A 24,455-nucleotide genomic window follows, 5' to 3' on the forward strand; every position below is an offset into this window, starting at 1 on the left:
AGCTTTTTTTATATTATCAGCAATATGTTGCCACCAACCACTCTAACTTGTCACGTGATGAGCCAGTAAATTACGCCATTGCTTGGATTAGTTTTTGCCTGCATTACAATTAGTGATAGACTTAGCTGTCAATATTTACAGTTATATCGAATTCCAGTTGCCCAAAACTTCTTAAAAAACGCTTAGAAACTGAAATCTCTGGCCATACAATAGATTATATTTCTATTTTGCTTCAATTCGTTACTCTGTCATACTTTAAGGTTAACGACGATGTAACATGGCCACTCTCTTACTCTAACCAAGATATTTCAAGTTTGTAAATTAATTTTACACATTGGATGGATAAAACCTACGGATCTTTTTCCAAAAGTCAGTGGATGTGAACAGAAAGCCAAAGGAATGGCCAGCACGGGGGTCGAACTCGCAACCTTGGCGTTATTAGCACCACGCTCTAACCGATTGAGCTAACCGGCCACTTTTGCTCCATATCTACTCTCTTTTAATGAACATGCTCTAATTTTGAGCCAGCTACTGACCTCTCAAAGCTTGATCTGTCCACAGTGAAAGGTAAAATACGTTGAAAGTTGACTAATTCTTAGAGAGCCCATCAAAAGCATAGGAACCAATCTTAAATGAGAATTGACAAGCTTTTTTATATTATGAGCAATATGTTGCCACCAATCACTCTAACTTGTCACGTGATGAGCCAGTAAATTACGCCATTGCTTGGATTAGTTTTTGTCTGCATTACAATTAGTGATAGACTTAGCTGTCAATATTTACAGTTATATCGAATTCCAGTTGCCCAAAACTTCTTAAAAAACGCTTAGAAACTGAAATCTCTGGCCATACAATAGATTATATTTCTATTTTGCTTCAAGTCGCTTGGATTAGTTTTGCCTGCATTACAATTAGTGATAGACTTAGCTGTCAATATTTACAGTTATATCGAATTCTAGTTGCCCAAAACTTCTTAAAAAACGCTTAGAAACTGAAATCTCTGGCCATACAATTGATTATATTTCTATTTTGCTTCAATTCGTTACTCTGTCATACTTTAAGGTTAACGACGATGTAACATGGCCACTCTCTTACTCTAACCAAGTTATTTCAAGTTTGTAAATTAATTTTACACATTGGATGGATAAAACCTACGGATCTTTTTCCAAAAGTCACTGGATGTGAACAGAAAGCGAAAGGGATGGCCAGCACGGGGGTCGAACCCGCAACCTTGGCGTTATTAGCACCACGCTCTAACCGATTGAGCTAACCGGCCACTTTTCCCCCTTATCTACTCTGTTTTAATGAACTTGCTCTAATTTTGAGCCAGCTACTGACCTCTCAAAGCTTGATCTGTCCACAGTGAAAGGTAAAATACGTTGAAAGTTGACTAATTCTTAGAGAGCCCATTAAAAGCATAGGAACCAATCTTAAATGAGAATTGACAAGCTTTTTTTATATTATGAGCAATATGTTGCCACCAACCACTCTAACTTGTCACGTGATGAGCCAGTAAATTACGCCATTGCTTGGATTAGTTTTTGCCTGCATTACAATTAGTGATAGACTTAGCTGTCAATATTTACAGTTATATCGAATTCCAGTTGCCCAAAACTTCTTAAAAAACGCTTAGAAACTGAAATCTCTGGCCATACAATTGATTATATTTCTATTTTGCTTCAATTCGTTACTCTGTCATACTTTAAGGTTAACGACGATGTAACATGGCCACTCTCTTACTCTAACCAAGTTATTTCAACTTTGTAAATTAATTTTGCACATTGGATGGATAAAACCTACGGATCTTTTTCCAAAAGTCACTGGATGTGAACAGAAAGCCAAAGGAATGGCCAGCACGGGGGTCGAACCCGCAACCTTGGCGTTATTAGCACCACGCTCGAACCGATTGAGCTAACCGGCCACTTTTCCCCCATATCTACTCTCTTTTAATGAACTTGCTCTAATTTTGAGCCAGCTACTGACCTCTCAAAGCTTGACCTGTACACAGTGAAAGGTAAAATACGTTGAAAGTTGACTAATTCTTAGAGAGCCCATCAAAAGCATAGGAACCAATATTAAATGAGAATTGACATGCTTTTTTTATATTATCAGCAATATGTTGCCACCAACCACTCTAACTTGTCACGTGATGAGCCAGTAAATTACGCCATTGCTTGGATTAGTTTTTGCCTGCATTACAATTAGTGATAGACTTAGCTGTCAATATTTACAGTTATATCGAATTCTAGTTGCCCAAAACTTCTTAAAAAACGCTTAGAAACTGAAATCTCTGGCCATACAATTGATTATATTTCTATTTTGCTTCAATTCGTTACTCTGTCATACTTTAAGGTTAACGACGATGTAACATGGCCACTCTCTTACTCTAACCAAGTTATTTCAAGTTTGTAAATTAATTTTACACATTGGATGGATAAAACCTACGGATCTTTTTCCAAAAGTCACTGGATGTGAACAGAAAGCCAAAGGAATGGCCAGCACGGAGGTCGAACCCGCAACCTTGGCGTTATTAGCACCACGCTCTAACCGATTGAGCTAACCGGCCACTTTTCCCCCTTATCTACTCTCTTTTAATGAACTTGCTCTAATTTTGAGCCAGCTACTGACCTCTCAAAGCTTGACCTGTCCACAGTGAAAGGTAAAATACGTTGAAAGTTGACTAATTGTTAGAGAGCCCATCAAAAGCATAGGAACCAATCTTAAATGAGAATTGACAAGCTTTTTTTATATTATCAGCAATATGTTGCCACCAACCACTCTAACTTGTCACGTGATGAGCCAGTAAATTACGCCATTGCTTGGATTAGTTTTTGCCTGCATTACAATTAGTGATAGACTTAGCTGTCAATATTTACAGTTATATCGAATTCCAGTTGCCCAAAACTTCTTAAAAAACGCTTAGAAACTGAAATCTCTGGCCATACAATAGATTATATTTCTATTTTGCTTCAATTCGTTACTCTGTCATACTTTAAGGTTAACGACGATGTAACATGGCCACTCTCTTACTCTAACCAAGATATTTCAAGTTTGTAAATTAATTTTACACATTGGATGGATAAAACCTACGGATCTTTTTCCAAAAGTCAGTGGATGTGAACAGAAAGCCAAAGGAATGGCCAGCACGGGGGTCGAACCCGCAACCTTGGCGTTATTAGCACCACGCTCTAACCGATTGAGCTAACCGGCCACTTTTGCTCCATATCTACTCTCTTTTAATGAACATGCTCTAATTTTGAGCCAGCTACTGACCTCTCAAAGCTTGATCTGTCCACAGTGAAAGGTAAAATACGTTGAAAGTTGACTAATTCTTAGAGAGCCCATCAAAAGCATAGGAACCAATCTTAAATGAGAATTGACAAGCTTTTTTATATTATGAGCAATATGTTGCCACCAATCACTCTAACTTGTCACGTGATGAGCCAGTAAATTACGCCATTGCTTGGATTAGTTTTTGCCTGCATTACAATTAGTGATAGACTTAGCTGTCAATATTTACAGTTATATCGAATTCCAGTTGCCCAAAACTTCTTAAAAAACGCTTAGAAACTGAAATCTCTGGCCATACAATAGATTATATTTCTATTTTGCTTCAAGTCGCTTGGATTAGTTTTGCCTGTATTACAATTAGTGATAGACTTAGCTGTCAATATTTACAGTTATATCGAATTCCAGTTGCCCAAAACTTCTTAAAAAACGCTTAGAAACTGAAATCTCTGGCCATACAATAGATTATATTTCTATTTTGCTTCAATTCGTTACTCTGTCATACTTTAAGGTTAACGACGATGTAACATGGCCACTCTCTTACTCTAACCAAGTTATTTCAAGTTTGTAAATTAATTTTACACATTGGATGGATAAAACCTACGGATCTTTTTCCAAAAGTCAGTGGATGTGAACAGAAAGCCAAAGGAATGGCCAGCACGGGGGTCGAACCCGCAACCTTGGCGTTATTAGCACCACGCTCTAACCGATTGAGCTAACCGGCCACTTTTGCCTCATATCTACTCTGTTTTAATGAACTTGCTCTAATTTTGAGCCAGCTACTGACCTCTCAAAGCTTGATCTGTCCACAGTGAAAGGTAAAATACGTTGAAAGTTGACTAATTCTTAGAGAGCCCATTAAAAGCATAGGAACCAATCTTAAATGAGAATTGACAAGCTTTTTTTATATTATGAGCAATATGTTGCCACCAACCACTCTAACTTGTCACGTGATGAGCCAGTAAATTACGCCATTGCTTGAATTAGTTTTTGCCTGCATTACAATTAGTGATAGACTTAGCTGTCAATATTTACAGTTATATCGAATTCCAGTTGCCCAAAACTTCTTAAAAAACGCTTAGAAACTGAAATCTCTGGCCATACAATAGATTATATTTCTATTTTGCTTCAATTCGTTACTCTGTCATACTTTAAGGTTAACGACGATGTAACATGGCCACTCTCTTACTCTAACCAAGATATTTCAAGTTTGTAAATTAATTTTACACATTGGATGGATAAAACCTACGGATCTTTTTCCAAAAGTCACTGGATGTGAACAGAAAGCCAAAGGAATGGCCAGCACGGGGGTCGAACCCGCAACCTTGGCGTTATTAGCACCACGCTCTAACCGATTGAGCTAACCATCCACTTTTGCTCCATATCTACTCTCTTTTAATGAACATGCTCTAATTTTGAGCCAGCTACTGACCTCTCAAAGCTTGATCTGTCCACAGTGAAAGGTAAAATACGTTGAAAGTTGACTAATTCTTAGAGAGCCCATCAAAAGCATAGGAACCAATCTTAAATGAGAATTGACAAGCTTTTTTTATATTATGAGCAATATGTTGCCACCAATCACTCTAACTTGTCACGTGATGAGCCAGTAAATTACGCCATTGCTTGGATTAGTTTTTGCCTGCATTACAATTAGTGATAGACTTAGCTGTCAATATTTACAGTTATATCGAATTCCAGTTGCCCAAAACTTCTTAAAAAACGCTTAGAAACTGAAATCTCTGGCCATACAATAGACTATATTTCTATTTTGCTTCAAGTCGCTTGGATTAGTTTTGCCTGTATTACAATTAGTGATAGACTTAGCTGTCAATATTTACAGTTATATCGAATTCCAGTTGCCCAAAACTTCTTAAAAAACGCTTAGAAACTGAAATCTCTGGCCATACAATAGATTATATTTCTATTTTGCTTCAATTCGTTACTCTGTCATACTTTAAGGTTAACGACGATGTAACATGGCCACTCTCTTACTCTAGCCAAGTTATTTCAAGTTTGTAAATTAATTTTACACATTGGATGGATAAAACCTACGGATCTTTTTCCAAAAGTCAGTGGATGTGAACAGAAAGCCAAAGGAATGGCCAGCACGGGGGTCGAACCCGCAACTTTGGCATTATTAGCACCACGCTCTAACCGATTGAGCTAACCGGCCACTTTTGCCTCATATCTACTCTGTTTTAATGAACTTGCTCTAATTTTGAGCCAGCTACTGACCTCTCAAAGCTTGATCTGTCCACAGTGAAAGGTAAAATACGTTGAAAGTTGACTAATTCTTAGAGAGCCCATTAAAAGCATAGGAACCAATCTTAAATGAGAATTGACAAGCTTTTTTTATATTATGAGCAATATGTTGCCACCAACCACTCTAACTTGTCACGTGATGAGCCAGAAAATTACGCCATTGCTTGGATTAGTTTTTGCCTGCATTACAATTAGTGATAGACTTAGCTGTCAATATTTACAGTTATATCGAATTCCAGTTGCCCAAAACTTCTTAAAAAACGCTTAGAAACTGAAATCTCTGGCCATACAATTGATTATATTTCTATTTTGCTTCAATTCGTTACTCTGTCATACTTTAAGGTTAACGACGATGTAACATGGCCACTCTCTTACTCTAACCAAGTTATTTCAACTTTGTAAATTAATTTTGCACATTGGATGGATAAAACCTACGGATCTTTTTCCAAAAGTCACTGGATGTGAACAGAAAGCCAAAGGAATGGCCAGCACGGGGGTCGAACCCGCAACCTTGGCGTTATTAGCACCACGTTCTAACCGATTGAGCTAACCGGCCACTTTTCCCTCATATCTACTCTCTTTTAATGAACTTGCTCTAATTTTGAGCCAGCTACTGACCTCTCAAAGCTTGACCTGTCCACAGTGAAAGGTAAAATATGTTGAAAGTTGACTAATTCTTAGAGAGCCCATCAAAAGCATAGGAACCAATCTTAAATGAGAATTGACAAGCTTTTTTTATATTATCAGCAATATGTTACCACCAACCACTCTAACTTGTCACGTGATGAGCCAGTAAATTACGCCATTGCTTGGATTAGTTTTTGCCTGCATTACAATTAGTGATAGACTTAGCTGTCAATATTTACAGTTATATCGAATTCCAGTTGCCCAAAACTTCTTAAAAAACGCTTAGAAACTGAAATCTCTGGCCATACAATAGATTATATTTCTATTTTGCTTCAATTCGTTACTCTGTCATACTTTAAGGTTAACGACGATGTAACATGGCCACTCTCTTACTCTAACCAAGTTATTTCAAGTTTGTAAATTAATTTTACACATTGGATGGATAAAACCTACGGATCTTTTTCCAAAAGTCACTGGATGTGAACAGAAAGCCAAAGGAATGGCCAGCACGGGGGTCGAACCCGCAACCTTGGCGTTATTAGCACCACGCTCTAACCGATTGAGCTAACCGGCCACTTTTCCCCCTTATCTACTTTCTTTTAATGAACTTGCTCTAATTTTGAGCCAGCTACTGACCTCTCAAAGCTTGACCTGTCCACAGTGAACGGTAAAATACGTTGAAAGTTGACTAATTCTTAGAGAGCCCATCAAAAGCATAGGAACCAATCTTAAATGAGAATTGACAAGCTTTTTTTATATTATGAGCAATATGTTGCCACCAACCACTCTAACTTGTGACGTGATGAGCCAGTAAATTACGCCATTGCTTGGATTAGTTTTTGCCTGCATTACAATTAGTGATAGACTTAGCTGTCAATATTTACAGTTATATCGAATTCTAGTTGCCCAAAACTTCTTAAAAAACGCTTAGAAACTGAAATCTCTGGCCATACAATAGATTATATTTCTATTTTGCTTCAATTCGTTACTCTGTCATACTTTAAGGTTAACGACGATGTAACATGGCCACTCTCTTACTCTAACCAAGTTATTTCAAGTTTGTAAATTAATTTTACACATTGGATGGATAAAACCTACGGATCTTTTTCCAAAAGTCACTGGATGTGAACAGAAAGCCAAAGGAATGGCCAGCACGGGGGTCGAACCCGCGACCTTGGCGTTATTAGCACCACGCTCTAACCGATTGAGCTAACTGGCCACTTTTGCTCCATATCTACTCTCTTTTAATGAACTTGCTCTAATTTTGAGCCAGCTACTGACCTCTCAAAGCTTGATCTGTCCACAGTGAAAGGTAAAATACGTTGAAAGTTGACTAATTCTTAAAGAGCCCATCAAAAGCATAGGAACCAATCTTAAATGAGAATTGACAAGCTTTTTTTATATTATGAGCAATATGTTGCCACCAACCACTCTAACTTGTCAAGTGATGAGCCAGTAAATTACGCCATTGCTTGGATTAGTTTTTGCCTGCATTACAATTAGTGATAGACTTAGCTGTCAATATTTACAGTTATATCGAATTCCAGTTGCCCAAAACTTCTTAAAAAACGCTTAGAAACTGAAATCTCTGGCCATACAATAGATTATATTTCTATTTTGCCTCAATTCTTTACTCTGTCATACTTGAACGTTAACGACGATGTAACGTGGCCACTCTCTTACTCTAACCAAGTTATTTCAAGTTTGTAAATTATTTTACACATTGGATGAATAAAACGTACGGATCTTTTTCCAAAAGTCACTGGATGTGAACAGAAAGCCAAAGGAATGGCCAGCACGGGGGTCGAACCCGCAACCTTGGCGTTATTAGCACCACACTCTAACCGATTGAGCTAACCGGCCACTTTTGCCCCATATCTACTGTCTTTTAATGATCTTCCTCTAATTTTGAGCCAGCTACTGACCTCTCAAAGCTTGATCTGTCCACAGTGAAAGGTAAAATACGTTGGAAGTTGAGTAATTCTTGGAGAGCCCATCAAAAGCATAAGAACCAATCTTAAATGAGAATTGACAAGCTTTTTTTATATTATGAGCAATATGTTGCCACCAACCACTCTAACTTGTCACGTGATGAGCCAGTAAATTACGCCATTGCTTGGATTAGTTTTTGCCTGCATTACAATTAGTGATAGACTTAGCTGTCAATATTTACAGTTATATCGAATTCCAGTTGCCCAAAACTTCTTAAAAAACGCATAGAAACTGAAATCTCTGGCCATACAATAAATTATATTTCTATTTTGCTTCAAGTCGCTTGATTAGTTTTGCCTGCATTACAATTAGTGATAGACTTAGCTGTCAATATTTACAGTTATATCAAATTCCAGTTGCCCAAAACTTCTTAAAAAACGCTTAGAAACTGAAATCTCTGGCCATACAATAGATTATATTTCTATTTTGCTTCAATTCGTTACTCTGTCATACTTTAAGGTTAACGACGATGTAACATGGCCACTCTCTTACTCTAACCAAGTTATTTCAAGTTTGTAAATTAATTTTACACATTGGATGGATAAAACCTACGGATCTTTTTCCAAAAGTCACTGGATGTGAACAGAGAGCCAAAGGAATGGCCAGCACGGGGGTCGAACCCGCAACCTTGGTGTTATTAGCACCACGCTCTAACAGATTGAGCTAACTGGCCACTTTTGCTCCATATCTACTCTCTTTTAATGAACTTGCTCTAATTTTGAGCCAGCTACTGACCTCTCAAAGCTTGATCTGTCCACAGTGAAAGGTAAAATACGTTGAAAGTTGACTAATTCTTAAAGAGCCCATCAAAAGCATAGGAACCAATCTTAAATGAGAATTGACAAGCTTTTTTTATATTATGAGCAATATGTTGCCACCAACCACTCTAACTTGTCACGTGATGAGCCAGTAAATTATGCCATTGCTTGGATTAGTTTTTGCCTGCATTACAATTAGTGATAGACTTAGCTGTCAATATTTACAGTTATATCGAATTCCAGTTGCCCAAAACTTCTTAAAAAACGCTTAGAAACTGAAATCTCTGGCCATACAATAGATTATATTTCTATTTTGCTTCAAGTCGCTTGGATTAGTTTTGCCTGCATTACAATTAGTGATAGACTTAGCTGTCAATATTTACAGTTATATCGAATTCCAGTTGCCCAAATCTTCTTAAAAAACGCTTAGAAACTGAATACTATGGCCATACAATAGATTATATTTCTATTTTGCTTCAATTCGTTACTCTGTCATACTTTAAGGTTAACGACGATGTAACATGGCCACTCTCTTACTCTAACCAAGTTATTTCAAGTTTGTAAATTAATTTTACACATTGGATGGATAAAACCTACGGATCTTTTTCCAAAAGTCACTGGATGTGAACAGAAAGCCAAAGGAATGGCCAGCACGGGGGTCGAACCCGCAACCTTGGCGTTATTAGCACCACGCTCTAACCGATTGAGCTAACCGGCCACTTTTGCCCCATATCTACTTTGTTTTAATGAACTTGCTCTAATTTTGAGCCAGCTACTGACCTCTCAAAGCTTGATCTGTCCACAGTGAAAGGTAAAATACGTTGAAAGTTGACTAATTCTTAGAGAGCCCATTAAAAGCATAGGAACCAATCTTAAATGAGAATTGACAAGCTTTTTTTATATTATGAGCAATATGTTGCCACCAACCACTCTAACTTGTCACGTGATGAGCCAGTAAATTACGCCATTGCTTGGAATAGTTTTTGCCTGCATTACAATTAGTGATATACTTAGCTGTCAATATTTACAGTTATATCGAATTCCAGTTGCCCAAAACTTCTTTAAAAACGCTTAGAAACTGAAATCTCTGGCCATACAATAGATTATATTTCTATTTTGCTTCAAGTTGCTTGTATTAGTTTTGCCTGCATTACAATTAGTGATAGACTTAGCTGTCAATATTTACAGTTATATCAAATTCCAGTTGCCCAAAACTTCTTAAAAAACGCGTAGAAACTGAAATCTCTGGCCATACAATAGATTATATTTCTATTTTGCTTCAATTCGTTACCCTGTCATACTTTAAGGTTAACGACGATGTAACATGGCCACTCTCTTACTCTAACCAAGTTATTTCAAGTTTGTAAATTAATTTTACACATTGGATGGATAAAACCTACGGATCTTTTTCCAAAAGTCACTGGATGTGAACAGAAAGCCAAAGGAATGGCCAGCACGGGGGTCGAACCCGCAACCTTGGCGTTATTAGCACCACGCTCTAACCGATTGAGCTAACCGGCCACTTTTGCCCCATATCTACTTTGTTTTAATGAACTTGCTCTAATTTTGAGCCAGCTACTGACCTCTCAAAGCTTGATCTGTCCACAGTGAAAGGTAAAATACGTTGAAAGTTGACTAATTCTTAGAGAGCCCATTAAAAGCATAGGAACCAATCTTAAATGAGAATTGACAAGCTTTTTTTATATTATGAGCAATATGTTGCCACCAACCACTCTAACTTGTCACGTGATGAGCCAGTAAATTACGCCATTGCTTGGAATAGTTTTTGCCTGCATTACAATTAGTGATATACTTAGCTGTCAATATTTACAGTTATATCGAATTCCAGTTGCCCAAAACTTCTTAAAAAACGCTTAGAAACTGAAATCTCTGGCCATACAATAGATTATATTTCTATTTTGCTTCAAGTTGCTTGTATTAGTTTTGCCTGCATTACAATTAGTGATAGACTTAGCTGTCAATATTTACAGTTATATCAAATTCCAGTTGCCCAAAACTTCTTAAAAAACGCGTAGAAACTGAAATCTCTGGCCATACAATAGATTATATTTCTATTTTGCTTCAATTCGTTACCCTGTCATACTTTAAGGTTAACGACGATGTAACATGGCCACTCTCTTACTCTAACCAAGTTATTTCAAGTTTGTAAATTAATTTTACACATTGGATGGATAAAACCTACGGATCTTTTTCCAAAAGTCACTGGATGTGAATAGAAAGCCAAAGAAATGGCCAGCACGGGGGTCGAACCCGCAACCTTGGCGTTATTAGCACCACGCTCTAACCGATTGAGCTAACCGGCCACTTTTGCCCCATATCTACTCTCTTTTAATGATCTTGCTCTAATTTTGAGCCAGCTACTGACCTCTCAAAGCTTGATCTGTCCACAGTGAAAGGTAAAATACGTTGAAAGTTGACTAATTCTTAGAGAGCCCATCAAAAGCATAGGAACCAATCTTAAATGAGAATTGACAAGCTTTTTTTATATTATGAGCAATATGTTGCCACCAACCACTCTAACTTGTCACGTGATGAGCCAGTAAATTACGCCATTGCTTGGATTAGTTTTTGACTGCATTTCAATTAGTGATAGACTTAGCTGTCAATATTTACAGTTATATCGAATTTCAGTTGCCCAAAACTTCTTAAAAAACGCTTAGAAACTGAAATCTCTGGCCATACAATAGATTATATTTCTATTTTGCCTCAATTCTTTACTCTGTCATACTTTAACGTTAACGACGATGTAACATGGCCACTCTCTTACTCTAACCAAGTTATTTCAAGTTTGTAAATTAATTTTACACATTGGATGAATAAAACTTACGGATCTTTTTCCAAAAGTCACTGGATGTGAACAGAAAGCCAAAGGAATGGCCAGCATGGGGGTCGAACCCGCAACCTTGGCGTTATTAGCACCACACTCTAACCGATTGAGCTAACCGGCCACTTTTGCCCCATAACTACTCTCTTTTAATGATCTTGCTCTAATTTTGAGCCAGCTACTGACCTCTCAAAGCTTGATCTGTCCACAGTGAAAGGTAAAATACGTTGAAAGTTGACTAATTCTTAGAGAGCCCATCAAAAGCATAGGAACCAATCTTAAATGAGAATTGACAAGCTTTTTTTATATTATGAGCAATATGTTGCCACCAACCACTCTAACTTGTCACGTGATGAGCCAGTAAATTACGCCATTGCTTGGATTAGTTTTTGCCTGCATTACAATTAGTGATAGACTTAGCTGTCAATATTTACAGTCATATCGAATTCCAGTTGCCCAAAACTTCTTAAAAAACGCTTAGAAACCGAAATCTCTGGCCATACAATAAATTATATTTCTATTTTGCTTCAATTCGTTACTCTGTCATACTTTAAGGTTAACGACGATGTAACATGGCCACTCTCTTACTCTAACCAAGTTATTTCAAGTTTGTAAATTAATTTTACACATTGAATGGATAAAACCTACGGATCGTTTTCCAAAAGTCACTGGATGTGAATAGAAAGCCAAAGGAATGGCGAGCACGGGGGTAGAACCCGCAACCTCTCTTTTAATGATCTTGCTCTAATTTTGAGCCAGTCACTGACCTCTTGATCTGTCCACAGTGAAAGGTAAAATACGTTGAAAGTTGACTAATTCTTAGAGAGCCCATCAAAAGCATAGGAACCAATCTTACATGAGAATTGACAAGCTTTTTTTATATTATGAGCAATATGTTGCCACCAACCACTCTAACTTGTCACGTGATGAGCCAGTAAATTACGCCATTGCTTGGATTAGTTTTTGCCTGCATTACAATTAGTGATAGACTTAGCTGTCAATATTTACAGTTATATCGAATTCCAGTTGCCCAAAACTTCTTAAAAAACACTTAGAAACTGAAATCTCTGGCCATAAATTAGATTATTTTTCTATTTTGCTTCAAGTCGCTTGGATTAGTTTTGCCTGCATTACAATTAGTGATAGACTTAGCTGTCAAAATTTACAGTTATATCAAATTCCAGTTGCCCAAAACTTCTTAAAAAACGCTTAGAAACTGAAATCTCTGGCCATACAATAAATTATATTTCTATTTTGCTTCAATTCGTTACTCTGTCATACTTTAAGGTTAACGACGATGTAACATGGCCACTCTCTTACTCTAACCAAGTTATTTCAAGTTTGTAAATTAATTTTACACTTTGGATGGATAAAACCTACGGATCTTTTTCCAAAAGTCACTGGATGTGAATAGAAAGCCAAAGGAATGGCCAGCACGGGGGTCGAACTCGCAACCTCTCTTTTAATGATCTTGCTCTAATTTTGAGCCTGCTACTGACCTCTTGATCTGTCCATAGTGAAAGGTAAATTACGTTGAAAGTTGACTAATTCTTAGAGAGCCCATCAAAAGCATAGGAACCAATCTTGAATGAGAATTGACAAGCTTTTTTTATATTATGAGCAATATGTTGCCACCAACCACTCTAACTTGTCACGTGATGAGCCAGTAAATTACGCCATTGCTTGGATTAGTTTTTGCCTGCATTACAATTAGTGATAGACTTAGCTGTCAATATTTACAGTCATATCGAATTCCAGTTGCCCAAAACTTCTTAAAAAACGCTTAGAAACCGAAATCTCTGGCCATACAATAAATTATATTTCTATTTTGCTTCAATTCGTTACTCTGTCATACTTTAAGGTTAACGACGATGTAACATGGCCACTCTCTTACTCTAACCAAGTTATTTCAAGTTTGTAAATTAATTTTACACATTGAATGGATAAAACCTACGGATCGTTTTCCAAAAGTCACTGGATGTGAATAGAAAGCCAAAGGAATGGCGAGCACGGGGGTAGAACCCGCAACCTCTCTTTTAATGATCTTGCTCTAATTTTGAGCCAGTCACTGACCTCTTGATCTGTCCACAGTGAAAGGTAAAATACGTTGAAAGTTGACTAATTCTTAGAGAGCCCATCAAAAGCATAGGAACCAATCTTACATGAGAATTGACAAGCTTTTTTTATATTATGAGCAATATGTTGCCACCAACCACTCTAACTTGTCACGTGATGAGCCAGTAAATTACGCCATTGCTTGGATTAGTTTTTGCCTGCATTACAATTAGTGATAGACTTAGCTGTCAATATTTACAGTTATATCGAATTCCAGTTGCCCAAAACTTCTTAAAAAACACTTAGAAACTGAAATCTCTGGCCATAAATTAGATTATTTTTCTATTTTGCTTCAAGTCGCTTGGATTAGTTTTGCCTGCATTACAATTAGTGATAGACTTAGGTGTCAATATTTACAGTTATATCAAATTCCAGTTGCCCAAAACTTCTTAAAAAACGCTTAGAAACTGAAATCTCTGGCCATACAATAAATTATATTTCTATTTTGCTTCAATTCGTTACTCTGTCATACTTTAAGGTTAACGACGATGTAACATGGCCACTCTCTTACTCTAACCAAGTTATTTCAAGTTTGTAAATTAATTTTACACTTTGGATGGATAAAACCTACGGATCTTTTTCCAAAAGTCACTGGATGTGAATAGAAAGCCAAAGGAATGGCCAGCACGGGGGTCGAACCCGCAACCTCTCTTTTAATGATCTTGCTCTAATTTTGAGCCTGCTACTGACCTCTTGATCTGTCCATAGTGAAAGGAAAATTACGTTGAAAGTTGACTAATTCTTAGAGAGCCCATCAAAAGCATAGGAACCAATCTTGAATGAGAATTGACAAGCTTTTTTATATTATGAGCAATATGTTGCCACCAACCACTCTAACTTGTCACGTGATGAGCCAGTAAATTACGCCATTGCTTGGATTAGTTTTTGCCTGCATTACAATTAGTGATAGACTTAGCTGTCAATATTTACAGTTATATCGAATTCCAGTTTCCCAAAACTTCTTAAAAAATGCTTAGAAACTGAAATCTCTGGCCATACAATAGATTATATTTCTATTTTGCTTCAATTCGTTACTCTGTCATACTTTAAGGTTAACGACGATGTAACATAGCCACTCTCTTACTCTAACCAAGTTAATTCAAGTTTGTAAATTAATTTTACACATTGGATGGATAAAACCTACGGATCTTTTCCAAAAGTCACTGGATGTGAACAGAAAGCCAAAGGAATGGCCAGCATGGGGGTCGAACCCGCAACCTTGGCGTTATTAGCAACACGCTCTAACCGATTGAGCTAACCGGCCACTTTTGCGCCATATATACTCTCTTTTAATGAACTTGCTCTAATTTTGAGCCAGCTACTGACCTCTCAAAGCTTGATCTGTCCACAGTGAAAGGTAAAATACGTTGAAAGTTGACTAATTCTTAGAGAGCCCATCAAAAGCATAGGAACCAATCTTAAATGAGAATTGACAAGCTTTTTTTATATTATGAGCAATATGTTGCCACCAACCACTCTAACTTGTCACGTGATGAGCCAGTAAATTACGCCATTGCTTGGATTAGTTTTTGCCTGCATTACAATTAGTGATAGACTTAGCTGTCAATATTTACAGTTATATCGAATTCCAGTTGCCCAAAACTTCTTAAAAAACGCTTAGAAACTGAAATCTCTGGCCATACAATAGATTATATTTCTATTTTGCCTCAATTCGTTACTCTGTCATACTTTAAGGTTAACGACGATGTAACATGGCCACTCTCTTACTCTAACCAAGTTATTTCAAGTTTGTAGATTAATTTTACACATTGGATGGATAAAACCTACGGATCATTTTCCAAAAGTCACTGGATGTGAACAGAAAGCCAAAGGAATGGCCAGCACGGGGGTCGAACCCGCAACCTTGGCGTCATTAGCACCACGCTCAAACCGATTGAGCTAACCGGCCACTTTTGCCCCATATCTACTCTCTTTTAATGAACTTGCTCTAATTTTGAGCCAGCTACTGACCTTTCAAAGCTTGATCTGTCCACAGTGAAAGGTAAAATACGTTGAAAGTTGACTAATTCTTAGAGAGCCCATCAAAAGCATAGGAACCAATCTTAAATGAGAATTGACAAGCTTTTTTTATATGATGAGCAATATGTTGCCACCAACCACTCTAACTTGTCACGTGATGAGCCAGTAAATTACACCATTGCTTGGATTAGTTTTTGCCTGCATTACAATTAGTGATAGACTTAGCTGTCAATATTTACAGTTATATCGAATTCCAGTTGCCCAAAACTTCTTAAAAAACGCTTAGAAACTGAAATCTCTGGCCATACAATAGATTATATTTCTATTTTGCTTCAAGTTGCTTGGATTAGTTTTGCCTGCATTACAATTAGTGATAGACTTAGCTGTCAATATTTTCAGTTATATCGAATTCCAGTTGCCCAAAACTTCTTAAAAAACACTTAAAACTGAAATCTCTGGCCATAAAATAGATTATTTTTCTATTTTGCTTCAAGTCGCTTGGATTAGTTTTGCCTGCATTACAATTAGTGATAGACTTAGCTGTCAATAATTACAGTTATATCGAATTCCAGTTGCCCAAAACTTCTTAAAAAACGCTTAGAAACTGAAATCTCTGGCCATACAATAGATTATATTTCTATTTTGCTTCAATTCGTTACTCTGTAATACTTTAAGGTTAACGACGATGTAACATGGCCACTCTTACTCTAACCAAGTTAATTCAAGTTTGTAAATTAATTTTACACATTGGATGGATAAAACCTACGGATCTTTTTCCAAAAGTCACTGGATGTGAACAGAAAGCCAAAGGAATGGCCAGCACGGGGGTCGAACCCGCAACCTTGGTGTTATTAGCAACACGCTCTAACCGATTGAGCTAACCGGCCACTTTTGCCCCATATCTACTCTCTTTTAATGAACTTGCTCTAATTTTGAGCCAGCTACTGACCTCTCAAAGCTTGATCTGTCCACAGTGAAAGGTAAAATACGTTGAAAGTTGACTAATTCTTAGAGAGCCCATCAAAAGCATAGGAACCAATCTTAAATGAGAATTGACAAGCTTTTTTTATATTATGAGCAATATGTTGCCACCAACAACTCTAACTTGTCACGTGATGAGCAGGTAAATTACGCCATTGCTTGGATTAGTTTTTGCCTGCATTACAATTAGTGATAGACTTAGCTGTCAATATTTACAGTTATATCGAATTCCAGTTGCCCAAAACTTCTTAAAAAACGCTTAGAAACTGAAATCTCTGGCCATACAATAGAATATATTTCTATTTTGCTTTAATTCGTTACTCTGTCATACTTTTTGGTTAACGACGATGTAACATGGCCACTCTCTTACTCTAACCAAGTTATTTCAAGTTTGTAAATTAATTTTACACATTGGATGGATAAAACCTACGGATCTTTTTCCAAAAGTCACTGGATGTGAACAGAAAGCCAAAGGAATGGCCAGCACGGGGGTCGAACCTGCAACCTTGGCGTTATTAGCAACACGCTCTATCCGATTGAGCTAACCGGCCACTGTTACCCCATATCTACTCTCTTTTAATGAACTTGCTCTAATTTTGAGCCAGCTACTGACCTCTCAAAGCTTGATCTGTCCACAGTGAAAGGTAAAATACGTTAAAAGTTGACTAATTCTTAGAGAGCCCATCAAAAACATAGGAACCAATCTTAAGTGAGAATTGACAAGCTTTTTTTATATTATGAGCAATATGTTGCCACCAACCACTTTAACTTGTCACGTGATGAGCCAGTAAATTACGCCATTGCTTGGATTAGTTTTTGACTGCATTACAATTAGTGATAGACTTAGCTGTCAATATTTACAGTTATATCGAATTCCAGTTGCCCAAAACTTCTTAAAAAACGTTTAGAAACTGAAATCTCTGGCCATACAATAGATTATATTTCTATTTTGCTTCAATTCGTTACTCTGTCATACTTTATGGTTAACGAAGATATAACATGGCCACTCTCTTACTCTAACCAAGTTATTTCAAGTTTGTAAATTAATTTTACACATTGGATGGATAAAACCTACGGATCTTTTTCCAAAAGTCACTGGATGTGAATAGAAAGCCAAAGGAATGGGCAGCACGGGGGTCGAACCCGCAACCTTGGCGTTATTAGCACCACGCTCTAACCAATTGAGCAAACCGGCCACTTTTGCCCCATATCTACTCTCTTTTAATGAACTTGCTCTAATTTTGAGCCAGCTACTGACCTTTCAAAGCTTGATCTGTCCACAGTGAAAGGTAAAATACGTTGAAAGTTGACTAATTCTTAGAGAGCCCATCAAAAGCATAGGAACCAATCTTAAATGAGAATTGACAAGCTTTTTTTATATGATGAGCAATATGTTGCCACCAACCACTCTAACTTGTCACGTGATGAGCCAGTAAATTACGTCATTGCTTGGATTAGTTTTTGCCTGCATTACAATTAGTGATAGACTTAGCTGTCAATATTTACAGTTATATCGAAATCCAGTTGCCCAAAACTTCTTAAAAAACGCTTAGAAACTGAAATCTCTGGCCATACAATAGATTATATTTCTATTTTGCTTCAAGTTGCTTGGATTAGTTTTGCCTGCATTACAATTAGTGATAGACTTAGCTGTCAATATTTACAGTTATATCGAATTCCAGTTTCCCAAAACTTCTTAAAAAACGCTTAGAAACTGAAATCTCTGGCCATACAATAGAATATATTTCTATTTTGCTTTAATTCGTTACTCTGTCATACCTTAAGGTTAACGAAGATGTAACATGGCCACTCTCTTACTCTAACCAAGTTATTTCAAGTTTGTAAATTATTTTTACACATTGGATGGATAAAACCTACGGATCTTTTTCCAAAAGTCACTGGATGTGAGCAGAAAGCCAAAGGAATGGCCAGCACGGGGGTCGAACCCGCAACCTTGGCGTTATTAGCAACACGCTCTAACCGATTGAGCTAACCGGCCACTCTTGCCCCATATCTACTCTCTTTTAATGAACTTGCTCTAATTTTGAGCCAGCTACTGACCTCTCAAAGCTTGATCTGTCCACAGTGAAAGGTAAAATACGTTGAAAGTTGACTAATTCTTAGAGAGCCCATCAAAAGCATAGGAACCAATCTTAAATGAGAATTGACAAGCTTTTTTTATATGATGAGCAATATGTTGCCACCAACCACTCTAACTTGTCACGTGATGAGCCAGTAAATTACACCATTGCTTGGATTAGTTTTTGCCTGCATTACAATTAGTGATAGACTTAGCTGTCAATATTTACAGTTATATCGAAATCCAGTTGCCCAAAACTTCTTAAAAAACGCTTAGAAACTGAAATCTCTGGCCATACAATAGATTATATTTCTATTTTGCTTCAAGTTGCTTGGATTAGTTTTGCCTGCATTACAATTAGTGATAGACTTAGCTGTCAATATTTTCAGTTATATCGAATTCCAGTTGCCCAAAACTTCTTAAAAAACACTTAAAACTGAAATCTCTGGCCATAAAATAGATTATTTTTCTATTTTGCTTCAAGTCGCTTGGATTAGTTTTGCCTGCATTACAATTAGTGATAGACTTAGCTGTCAATATTTACAGTTATATCGAATTCCAGTTGCCCAAAACTTCTTAAAAAACGCTTAGAAACTGAAATCTCTGGCCTTACAATAGATTATATTTCTATTTTGCTTCAATTCGTTACTCTGTCATACTTTAAGGTTAACGACGATGTAACATGGCCACTCTCTTACTCTAACCAAGTTAATTCAAGTTTGTAAATTAATTTTACACATTGGATGGATAAAACCTACGGATCTTTTTCCAAATGTCACTGGATGTGAACAGAAAGCCAAAGGAATGGCCAGCACGGGGGTCGAACCCGCAACCTTGGCGTTATTAGCAACACGCTCTAACCGATTGAGCTAACCGGCCACTTTTGCCCCATATCTACTCTCTTTTAATGAACTTGCTCTAATTTTGAGCCAGCTACTGACCTTTCAAAGCTTGATCTGTCCACAGTGAAAGGTAAAATACGTTGAAAGTTGACTAATTCTTAGAGAGCCCATCAAAAGCATAGGAACCAATCTTAAATGAGAATTGACAAGCTTTTTTTATATGATGAGCAATATGTTGCCACCAACCACTCTAACTTGTCACGTGATGAGCCAGTAAATTACACCATTGCTTGGATTAGTTTTTGCCTGCATTACAATTAGTGATAGACTTAGCTGTCAATATTTACAGTTATATCGAAATCCAGTTGCCCAAAACTTCTTAAAAAACGCTTAGAAACTGAAATCTCTGGCCATACAATAGATTATATTTCTATTTTGCTTCAAGTTGCTTGGATTAGTTTTGCCTGCATTACAATTAGTGATAGACTTAGCTGTCAATATTTTCAGTTATATCGAATTCCAGTTGCCCAAAACTTCTTAAAAAACACTTAAAACTGAAATCTCTGGCCATAAAATAGATTATTTTTCTATTTTGCTTCAAGTCGCTTGGATTAGTTTTGCCTGCATTACAATTAGTGATAGACTTAGCTGTCAATATTTACAGTTATATCGAATTCCAGTTGCCCAAAACTTCTTAAAAAACGCTTAGAAACTGAAATCTCTGGCCATACAATAGATTATATTTCTATTTTGCTTCAATTCGTTACTCTGTCATACTTTAAGGTTAACGACGATGTAACATGGCCACTCTCTTACTCTAACCAAGTTAATTCAAGTTTGTAAATTAATTTTACACATTGGATGGATAAAACCTACGGATCTTTTTCCAAAAGTCACTGGATGTGAACAGAAAGCCAAAGGAATGGCCAGCACGGGGGTCGAACCCGCAACCTTGGCGTTATTAGCAACACGCTCTAACCGATTGAGCTAACCGGCCACTTTTGCCCCATATCTACTCTCTTTTAATGAACTTGCTCTAATTTTGAGCCAGCTACTGACCTCTCAAAGCTTGATATGTCCACAGTGAAAGGTAAAATACGTTGAAAGTTGACTAATTCTTAGAGAGCCCATCAAAAGCATAGGAACCAATCTTAAATGAGAATTGACAAGCTTTTTTTATATTATGAGCAATATGTTGCCACCAACCACTCTAACTTGTCACGTGATGAGCAGGTAAATTACGCCATTGCTTGGATTAGTTTTTGCCTGCATTACAATTAGTGATAGACTTAGCTGTCAATATTTACAGTTATATCGAATTCCAGTTGCCCAAAACTTCTTAAAAAACGCTTAGAAACTGAAATCTCTGGCCATACAATAGAATATATTTCTATTTTGCTTTAATTCGTTACTCTGTCATACTTTTTGGTTAACGACGATGTAACATGGCCACTCTCTTACTCTAACCAAGTTATTTCAAGTTTGTAAATTAATTTTACACATTGGATGGATAAAACCTACGGATCTTTTTCCAAAGGTCACTGGATGTGAACAGAAAGCCAAAGGAATGGCCAGCACGGGGGTCGAACCCGCAACCTTGGCGTTATTAGCAACACGCTCTAACCAATTGAGCTAACCGGCCACTTTTACCCCATATCTACTCTCTTTTAATGAACTTGCTCTAATTTTGAGCCAGCTACTGACCTCTCAAAGCTTGATCTGTCCACAGTGAAAGGTAAAATACGTTAAAAGTTGACTAATTCTTAGAGAGCCCATCAAAAACATAGGAACCAATCTTAAGTGAGAATTGACAAGCTTTTTTTATATTATGAGCAATATGTTGCCACCAACCACTTTAACTTGTCACGTGATGAGCCAGTAAATTACGCCATTGCTTGGATTAGTTTTTGACTGCATTACAATTAGTGATAGACTTAGCTGTCAATATTTACAGTTATATCGAATTCCAGTTGCCCAAAACTTCTTAAAAAACGTTTAGAAACTGAAATCTCAGGCCATACAATAGATTATATTTCTATTTTGCTTCAATTCGTTACTCTGTCATACTTTATGGTTAACGAAGATATAACATGGCCACTCTCTTACTCTAACCAAGTTATTTCAAGTTTGTAAATTAATTTTACACATTGGATGGATAAAACCTACGGATCTTTTTCCAAAAGTCACTGGATGTGAAAAGAAAGCCAAAGGAATGGGCAGCACGGGGGTCGAACCCGCAACTTTGGCGTTATTAGCACCACGCTCTAACCAATTGAGCAAACCGGCCACTTTTGCCCCATATCTACTCTCTTTTAATGAACTTGCTCTAATTTTGAGCCAGCTACTGACCTTTCAAAGCTTGATCTGTCCACAGTGAAAGGTAAAATACGTTGAAAGTTGACTAATTCTTAGAGAGCCCATCAAAAGCATAGGAACCAATCTTAAATGAGAATTGACAAGCTTTTTTTATATGATGAGCAATATGTTGCCACCAACCACTCTAACTTGTCACGTGATGAGCCAGTAAATTACGTCATTGCTTGGATTAGTTTTTGCCTGCATTACAATTAGTGATAGACTTAGCTGTCAATATTTACAGTTATATCGAAATCCAGTTGCCCAAAACTTCTTAAAAAACGCTTAGAAACTGAAATCTCTGGCCATACAATAGATTATATTTCTATTTTGCTTCAATTCGTTACTCTGTCATACTTTATGGTTAACGACGATGTAACATGGCCACTCTCTTACTCTAACCAAGGTTTTTCAAGTTTGTAAATTAATTTTACACATTGGATGGATAAAACCTACGGATCTTTTTCCAAAAGTCACTGGATGTGAACAGAAAGCCAAAGGAATGGCCAGCACGAGGATCGAACCCGCAACCTTGGCGTTATTAGCACCACGCTCTGACCGATTAAGCTAACCGGCCACTTTTGCCCCATATCTACTCTCTTTTAATGAACTTGCTCTAATTTTGAGCCAGCTACTGACCTCTCAAAGCTTGATCTGTCCACAGTGAAAGGTAAAATACATTGAAAGTTGACTAATTCTTAGAGAGCCCATCAAAAGCATAGGAACCAATCTTAAATGAGAATTGACAAGCTTTTTTTATATTATGAGCAATATGTTGCCACCAACCACTCTAACTTGTCACGTGATGAGCCAGTAAATTACGCCATTGCTTGGATTAGTTTTTGCCTGCATTACAATTAGTGATTGACTTAGCTGTCAATATTTACAGTTATATCAAATTCCAGTTGCCCAAAACTTCTTAAAAAACGCTTAGAAACTGAAATCTCTGGCCATACAATAGATTATATTTCTATTTTGCTTCAAGTTGCTTGGATTAGTTTTGCCTGCATTACAATTAGTGATAGACTTAGCTGTTAATATTTACAGTTATATCGTATTCCAGTTGCCGAAAAACTTCTTAAAAAACGCTTAGAAACTGAAATCTCTGGCCTTACATTAGATTATATTTCTATTTTGCTTCAATTCGTTACTCTGTCATACTTTAAGGTTAACGACAATGTAACATGGCCACTCTCTTACTCTAACCAAGTTATTTCAAGTTTGTAAATTAATTTTACACATTGGATGGATAAAACAGACGGATCTTTTTCCAAAAGTCACTGGATGTGAACAGAAAGCCAAAAGAATGGCCAGCACGGGGGTCGAACCCGCAACCTTGGCGTTATTAGCAACACGCTCTAACCGATTGAGCTAACCGGCCACTTTTGCCCCATATCTACTCTCTTTTAATGAACTTGCTCTAATTTTGAGCCAGCTACTGACCTCTCAAAGCTTGATCTGTCCACAGTGAAAGGTAAAATACGTTAAAAGTTGACTAATTCTTAGAGAGCCCATCAAAAACATAGGAACCAATCTTAAGTGAGAATTGACAAGCTTTTTTTATATTATGAGCAATATGTTGCCACCAACCACTCTAACTTGTCACGTGATGAGCCAGTAAATTACGCCATTGCTTGCATTAGTTTTTGACTGCATTACAATTAGTGATAGACTTAGCTGTCAATATTTACAGTTATATCGAATTCCAGTTGCCCAAAACTTCTTAAAAAACGTTTAGAAACTGAAATCTCTGGCCATACAATAGATTATATTTCTATTTTGCTTCAATTCGTTACTCTGTCATACTTTATGGTTAACGAGGATGTAACATGGCCACTCTCTTACTCTAACCAAAGTATTTCAAGTTTGTAAATTAATTTTACACATTGGATGGATAAAACCTACGGATCTTTTTCCAAAAGTCACTGGATGTGAACAGAAAGCCAAAAGAATGGCCAGCACGGGGGTCGAACCCGCAACCTTGGCGTTATTAGCAACACGCTCTAACCGATTGAGCTAACCGGCCACTTTTGCCCCATATCTACTCTCTTTTAATGAACTTGCTCTAATTTTGAGCCAGCTACTGACCTCTCAAAGCTTGATCTGTCCACAGTGAAAGGTAAAATACATTGAAAGTTGACTAATTCTTAGAGAGCCCATCAAAAGCATAGGAACCAATCTTAAATGAGAATTGACAAGCTTTTTTTATATTATGAGCAATATGTTGCCACCAACCACTCTAACTTGTCACGTGATGAGCCAGTAAATTACGCCATTGCTTGGATTAGTTTTTGCCTGCATTACAATTAGTGATTGACTTAGCTGTCAAT

The 24,455-nt window shown here is 37.1% G+C and overlaps 12 non-coding genes across 12 annotated transcripts; all 12 read right to left on the minus strand.

The window, feature by feature from the left end:
* Positions 1-1,202: 1,202 nt before the first annotated feature.
* TRNAI-AAU (transfer RNA isoleucine (anticodon AAU)) lies at positions 1,203-1,276 on the minus strand. The gene has a single exon. It is a non-coding gene; the product is annotated as a tRNA-Ile (tRNA).
* A 571-nt stretch (positions 1,277-1,847) lies between these two features.
* TRNAI-AAU (transfer RNA isoleucine (anticodon AAU)) lies at positions 1,848-1,921 on the minus strand. The gene has a single exon. It is a non-coding gene; the product is annotated as a tRNA-Ile (tRNA).
* A 1,216-nt stretch (positions 1,922-3,137) lies between these two features.
* Positions 3,138-3,211, minus strand: TRNAI-AAU (transfer RNA isoleucine (anticodon AAU)). Its single transcript has one exon. It is a non-coding gene; the product is annotated as a tRNA-Ile (tRNA).
* A 728-nt stretch (positions 3,212-3,939) lies between these two features.
* TRNAI-AAU (transfer RNA isoleucine (anticodon AAU)) lies at positions 3,940-4,013 on the minus strand. Its single transcript has one exon. It is a non-coding gene; the product is annotated as a tRNA-Ile (tRNA).
* Positions 4,014-6,677: 2,664 nt separating this feature from the next.
* On the minus strand, positions 6,678-6,751 carry TRNAI-AAU (transfer RNA isoleucine (anticodon AAU)). Its single transcript has one exon. It is a non-coding gene; the product is annotated as a tRNA-Ile (tRNA).
* Positions 6,752-7,322: 571 nt separating this feature from the next.
* On the minus strand, positions 7,323-7,396 carry TRNAI-AAU (transfer RNA isoleucine (anticodon AAU)). Its single transcript has one exon. It is a non-coding gene; the product is annotated as a tRNA-Ile (tRNA).
* A 570-nt stretch (positions 7,397-7,966) lies between these two features.
* On the minus strand, positions 7,967-8,040 carry TRNAI-AAU (transfer RNA isoleucine (anticodon AAU)). Its single transcript has one exon. It is a non-coding gene; the product is annotated as a tRNA-Ile (tRNA).
* A 1,531-nt stretch (positions 8,041-9,571) lies between these two features.
* On the minus strand, positions 9,572-9,645 carry TRNAI-AAU (transfer RNA isoleucine (anticodon AAU)). Its single transcript has one exon. It is a non-coding gene; the product is annotated as a tRNA-Ile (tRNA).
* Positions 9,646-10,374: 729 nt separating this feature from the next.
* TRNAI-AAU (transfer RNA isoleucine (anticodon AAU)) lies at positions 10,375-10,448 on the minus strand. The gene has a single exon. It is a non-coding gene; the product is annotated as a tRNA-Ile (tRNA).
* A 729-nt stretch (positions 10,449-11,177) lies between these two features.
* TRNAI-AAU (transfer RNA isoleucine (anticodon AAU)) lies at positions 11,178-11,251 on the minus strand. The gene has a single exon. It is a non-coding gene; the product is annotated as a tRNA-Ile (tRNA).
* A 4,471-nt stretch (positions 11,252-15,722) lies between these two features.
* Positions 15,723-15,796, minus strand: TRNAI-AAU (transfer RNA isoleucine (anticodon AAU)). Its single transcript has one exon. It is a non-coding gene; the product is annotated as a tRNA-Ile (tRNA).
* A 6,832-nt stretch (positions 15,797-22,628) lies between these two features.
* On the minus strand, positions 22,629-22,702 carry TRNAI-AAU (transfer RNA isoleucine (anticodon AAU)). Its single transcript has one exon. It is a non-coding gene; the product is annotated as a tRNA-Ile (tRNA).
* Positions 22,703-24,455: the final 1,753 nt, after the last annotated feature.

The sequence above is a fragment of the Anomaloglossus baeobatrachus genome, chromosome 4, assembly GCF_048569485.1.
Source record: "Anomaloglossus baeobatrachus isolate aAnoBae1 chromosome 4, aAnoBae1.hap1, whole genome shotgun sequence".
Taxonomy (NCBI): domain Eukaryota; kingdom Metazoa; phylum Chordata; class Amphibia; order Anura; family Aromobatidae; genus Anomaloglossus; species Anomaloglossus baeobatrachus.